Source organism: Miscanthus floridulus, unplaced genomic scaffold, assembly GCF_019320115.1.
Source record: "Miscanthus floridulus cultivar M001 unplaced genomic scaffold, ASM1932011v1 os_1194_1_2, whole genome shotgun sequence".
NCBI classification, from domain to species: Eukaryota; Viridiplantae; Streptophyta; class Magnoliopsida; order Poales; family Poaceae; genus Miscanthus; species Miscanthus floridulus.
The window spans coordinates 23,503-29,590 of record NW_027097585.1 but is presented as its reverse complement, the minus strand read 5'-3'; positions in this window follow the sequence as shown (position 1 = coordinate 29,590).

Here is a 6,088-nt window from a genome sequence, read left to right as displayed (position 1 = left end):
TACTACCCTAAGTAGTCTACCATTAAATTTTTATGACATTTGAATAAGTGGAGTAGCCTACACAAAAATAACAAGCTATGGCATAATTATGAACATGAAAATACTTTGTATTATGAAAAGTGTCAAACAACAGATGTAATATTTTTCCTATGTTCTATACAGTAAATAATCATTGCACAAAAATTATCACATGCATTTTTATACAAATTTTGCTCTCTAGCAAAAATAACAAAAATCAGCCATTAAAGGCACTTGAACTACATCTCATAATTTTTCTACAGGACATGCATGGCATATATTTTTTCTAGGAAGTACATTGCACAAGAAGAGTAACGAACTTGGAAGCATATTTTTCTGATACATATAGGTTTTACTACACATTTTACAAGATATCAGCAATATCAAGAATTAATTAAAGCTCTACAGAAAAGTATCTCAAAAATGACATGCAATAATTCTATCAGGTAGATCTACTGACAAGGAACACAACAAAATTTGTTTCAACAAATTTGGAGCCAAAATGAGTACATAAACATTTTTCAAAGTATTTCTCTTCCCAAATAATAAAAGAAAAACCGAAAACAATTTCCCTATTACTACTGGGCCGGCCCATGGGAACAACTGGCCCACGGCTACTTTCGGCCTGCGCAAACGAGCGAAGGAAAGGCGACAGCCTGGCCTAGGGCTCCGGCCCAAGGCCGACCTGGCCCAGCTCGGCCGAGGCGAGACGCCACGCCACGCCACGCCACGCCAGTGTTCCAGACGCCACGGCGGTGCGGCTGCTACCAGCGGGCCGACGGCCATTGCCGACCATGACTGAACAAATAGGCATGAGTGCTGGGTCCGCAAGAAGATAGCGAACCTGAGCGGATTACCTAAGGGGATGGAGAAGGGACGGAGGAAGCCCTTCCATGGCGAGGCCAAGCGCGGCAGCGCCATGACCGACGGCAGTGAAAACACGCAAGGCCACTATACCTTGCTCAAATGGTGTCCCTACAGCGAGCACCAGGTGCCAGGGAGCGAGGCGGAGCGACGTGTGCTTGATTGCGGGAAATGGTGGACCACCGGTGGCCAATTTTGCTGGTGGGGCTACGGTGGCGATGGCGGCGCGAGCAGAGCTCGGTGCGGGGCGAGGCAGAGACACGGCGTGGGAGAGGAAATGAGGAGAGCAGGGAGAAGCGGAGCTACGGTTGCTTGAAAATGGCAAGGCGCACTTGCTTGCGGGGGCCACGGGACGCCACCCGGCCGGCATCGCCGGCATGTGCTCACCACGCGGCGCGGCGTGCCTGACGCGGTCGGACGCGTACGCGCGTGCGGGGGAAGAAGGAAGCCAGCATGTGAGGTGGGCTGGGCCGAGGCGAAGGTGCAGGCGTAGGGAGGATTGCTGGGCCAGCTTCGGCTGGTGGGCCAGAAGTGAGGCGGCGGCCCGTTAAAAGAGAAACAATTTTTCAAATTCTATTTTCAATGAATTTTCAAATATCAGTTTTCAAGTATTATTTTGAGCAAGAAAATGACTTCTTTTGAAAATAGCCCAAAAATAAAAGTTGCTTAGAATTTAATCCTCTACAACTTTGCTTTAGGGACCAACTAAAAATTTTGCATAGATTTTGAATTGGGAAGTAAAAGCTAAATAGGGAGGATTTTTGACCATTTTCAATAAAAATTTCAAATGCATATTTTGTCAAAAGTTTGAATACAAACTTTGCTCCAAAAATTGTGCTAAATAATTCTAGATGATTTACAATTATAGCCAAACATGTTTTACTAACCTAGCAAGCATAATTAGGGCAAAATAACTCTAAACAAGTGTATGCAACATTCATGTTTCACGAGCTTGTTTCATAAGTTTCGAAGCATTGTTTCAGTTATTATTTACATGATTAGGCATGTATGATCAGGATGCTTGATGATGCATAATATGCATAATTTGTAGTGCCTAAATGCTTGCATAACACTGGGGTGTTACAGCCCTCCCCCCTTATAAAAATCTCGTCCCGAGATTTGGGTTATGAATCATTTGTTATAAAAATCTTCATAAGCTTTTTGTAGATATTCTTCCGTTTCCCAAGTTGCATCTCCCTCATCATGGTGATTCCACTGTATCTTGTATGTTTTCACCACACTATTCTGAGTAGCACGTTCTTTAGTGTCTAACACACGGACCGGTTGCTCATGATACACCAAATCTGATTTGAGTTTGATGCCCCGAGGTTCTATTCTTTCCTCCGGAACACGCAAACATTTCTTGAGTTACGATACATGGAAAACTAGAAATACGGTACTCATTGTCTCAGGTAAATCTATCTTATAAGCTACTGGACCTCTTCTTTCCAAGATCTTGTATGGTCCTACGAATCTAGCGGCAAGCTTTCTCCGGACTCCAAACCATTTCTTCTTCATTGGCGTGACCTTCAGATAAACATAGTCACCAACTTCAAACACAAGGGGTCTCCTTCTTCTGTCTGCATAACTTTTCTGACGTGATTGGGCTGCCTTCATATTTTGTTGAATAATATGAACTTTCTTCTCGGCCTCTTCTACAAAGTCAATGCCATAATACCTTCTTTCTCCTAGCTCGACCTAATTCAGTGGTGTTCTATATTTTCTGTCATACAAAGCTTCGAATGGAACCATCTTGATGCTTTCTTGATAACTATTATTGTAAGCAAACTCAGCTAATGGTAACCACGACTCCCATGATCCCCTAGAAGACAACACATAGGTTCTTAACATATCCTCTAGAACAGCATTCACTCATTTAGTCTGACCATCTGTCTGAGGATGATAAGCGGTACTACAAATCAAACTAGTTCCTAAGCCTTTATGTAAATGTTCCCAAAAGTGAGCCGTGAACTGTGGCCCTCTATCAGATACTATAGTCTTTGGTATACCATGCAACCTCACAATTTCTGCGATATACTTCTCGGCATATTGAGGTGGTCGATAAGTTGTCTTGACAGGTAAGAAATGAGCGGTCTTGGTAAGACGATCCACAATCACCCAAATCGAATCATGTCCCTTTTGAGTAGTGGGCAAACCTGAGATAAAATCCATACTTATATTATTCCACTTCCAACTAGGTACGGACAAAGGTTGCAACAAACTGGCAGGTTTCATATGAATAGCTTTCACTCTACAACACGTGTCACATCTGGCAACATAGGCTATAACTTCTTTCTTCATTTTGGTCCACCAATAACGAGGTCTTAGTTCTTGATACATCTTACTACTTCTCGGATGGATAGATAGCTTAGAAAGGTGAGCTTCATCCATGAGTTTATTCCTAAGCTCTCGATCCTTGGGAACCACAAGACGGTCGTCAAACCATAACACGCCCTGTTCATCCATTTTAAAGTGCTTAGACGACTTTTCTTTTATTTTCTCTTTGATGTGGAATATTCCCTTGTCTATTTTCTGGCCTTCTATTATCTTACTCTCCAAAGAGCAACTAATCTGAATACTATGTAACATAGCATGATGCATCAGATCGAACCCATCTTCAAGTAATGGCTACACATTCAAGCAATGTGACTTTCTGCTCAAAGCATCTGCCACTACATTGACCTTTTCAGGATGATATTGCACATTCAAGTTGTAATCTTTGATCAATTCTAACCATCTTTGTTGTCTCATGTTCAGCTCTGGTTGGGTAAAGATGTACTTGAGACTCTTGTGATGTGTGAAAATATTGCACACATTACCAAGTAGATAATGTCCCCAAATTTTTAGGGCATGCACAACTGCAGCAAGTTCAAGATCATGTGTCGGATAGTTGCCCTCGTGCTTTCTCAATTGATGTGAGGCATAAGCAATGACTCTTCCTTCTTGCATAAGAACATAGCCCAAACCAGTTTTTGATGTGTCGCAAAACACATCAAATGGTTTCTCGATGTCTGGTTGTGCTAGAACAGGAGCAGTGGTCAACAGTTTCTGCAAGGTGTGGAAAGCTGCTTCACACTCCTCTGTCCACACAAACTTGTGATATTTCTGTATCAGACTTGTCATTGGCTTGGCAATCTTCGAGAAGTCCGGTATAAAACAACGATAGTAACCAGCTAATCCTAAGAAACTTCTAACCTCAGGAGCTATGGTCGGTGCCTTCCAATCCATAACCTCTTGCCCTTACTTGGATCGACTAAAACTCCATTTTCTGACATAATATGACCAAGGAAAGGAACTTTCTTCAACCAGAATTTGCATTTGCTAAACTTAGCATATAGCTTATGATCTCTAAGTCTGGTCAAGACAATTCTCAGATGCTCTTCATGATCCTTCTCGTTCTCGGAGTACACCAGAATGTCATCAATGAACACAACCATGAACTTATCCAATTCTGGCATGAAAACTGTATTCATCAAAAACATAAAGTATGCAGGAGTATTTGTCAAGCCAAAGGACATGACAAGATACTCATACAACCCATATCTGGTGGAAAATGCGGTTTTCGGTATATCTTGTGGCCTAATCTTGATCTGATGATAACCAGATCTCAAATCTATCTTTGAGAACACCTTAGCCTTGGTTAACTGGTCAAACAGAACATCAATATGAGGCAAGGAATACTTATTCTTGATGGTTACAATGTTAAGTGGCCTGTAATCCACGCACATTCTCAATGTGCCCTCTTTCTTCTTCTTCACAAATAAGGCAGGACATCCCCATTCAGACTTGCTTGGCCGGATAAACCCCTTTTTCGATAACTCTTCTAGTTGCTTCTTCAGCTCAACTAATTCATCTGGAGGCATCCAATAGGGTCTCCTTGAAATCAGAGCTGTTCCAGGGAGTAACTCAATTCCAAACTCAATATCCCTATCTGGCGGAAGACCAGGTAGCTCATCCGGGAATACATCTGAAAACTCACATACTACCGGAATATGATGAATAGGAATAACTTCAGTAGCACATGTCACACTTATAAGGTCTGTTCTCCAAGGCAATGGTACTTTGAAAGTACCCTCACCCAGGGGATCCTTAAGGGTAAGTACCTGACTTCTGGTATCTATAACTGCTCCCTAATCCTTCATCCAATTCATCCCTATAATGACATCCAGAACTAGTCCAGGCATAACTATCAAGTTCACTCAAAACTTTCTGCTACCTAATTCAAGGGTTGCCCCTCGAACCATCCGATTGGTCAAAACACCAGCCCCTGCTGAACTTATACGGTAACCATAACCCAATTCTGTGCATAGTTGTTCATGTTTCCGTGTAAATGCTTGACTCATAAAAGAATGCGATGATCCAAAATCAAATAGAATAACTGTAGGGTTTTGGTTGACAGGAAACTTACCAGCGGTTATGGGCTCTCCCTCAGGAATCTCATCCACGGTCATACTATGCACCCGAGCATTATAGGTCTACTGCTTCTTCTTGGGTGGATAGGGATAGAACCTAGAGAAGTGGCTAGGTTGGTCACAATTATAGCAGGGTCCCCTTACTATACTAGCAGATCCCATAGCTCCCTTGGAACTGCCCTATACCGCAGTTGCGGCTGCCTTGTTGGACTGTACCGCCATCTTGTAAGGCTTCTGTGGTCCCCTAAAATTCTAACCTCTCTGCTATGGTGGCCTAAACCTAGCGCTAGGTGCAGATGGACGATAGGGAGGACGACCTCCTGTAGGTGTTCTTGCTTGGGATAGACCACCTTCTAGGGCTCTCTTACGAGTCTTGGCTGCGGTGCTAGTGTTGTTGTTCTTTTTCTGCTTTAGACAATCACCGATGAAGTCATTAAATCTGGCACGGGTGTTGGTACCCACATGCTTCATCATCTTTGGATTGAGGCCCCTCTTGAAACTGGTGATTCTCTTAGCATCAGTGTCAACCATGTCGGGAGCATAACGACACAAGTTATTGAAAGCATGCAAATATTGCATCACAGTCTTGGTGCCCTGATTCAACGCCAAGAACTCTCCCAACTTCATCTCGGTCAACCCGGGTGGAATATAAACTCCATGGAAGGCCTCAGCGAACTCTCTCCACGTAATCTGAGCATTTGGAGGGAAGGTTGTGCGATGGTGCTTCCACCACATTCCCGCTGGTCCTTGCAACTGATGTGCAGCATACTCAGTTTTCAATACCTCAGTCATCC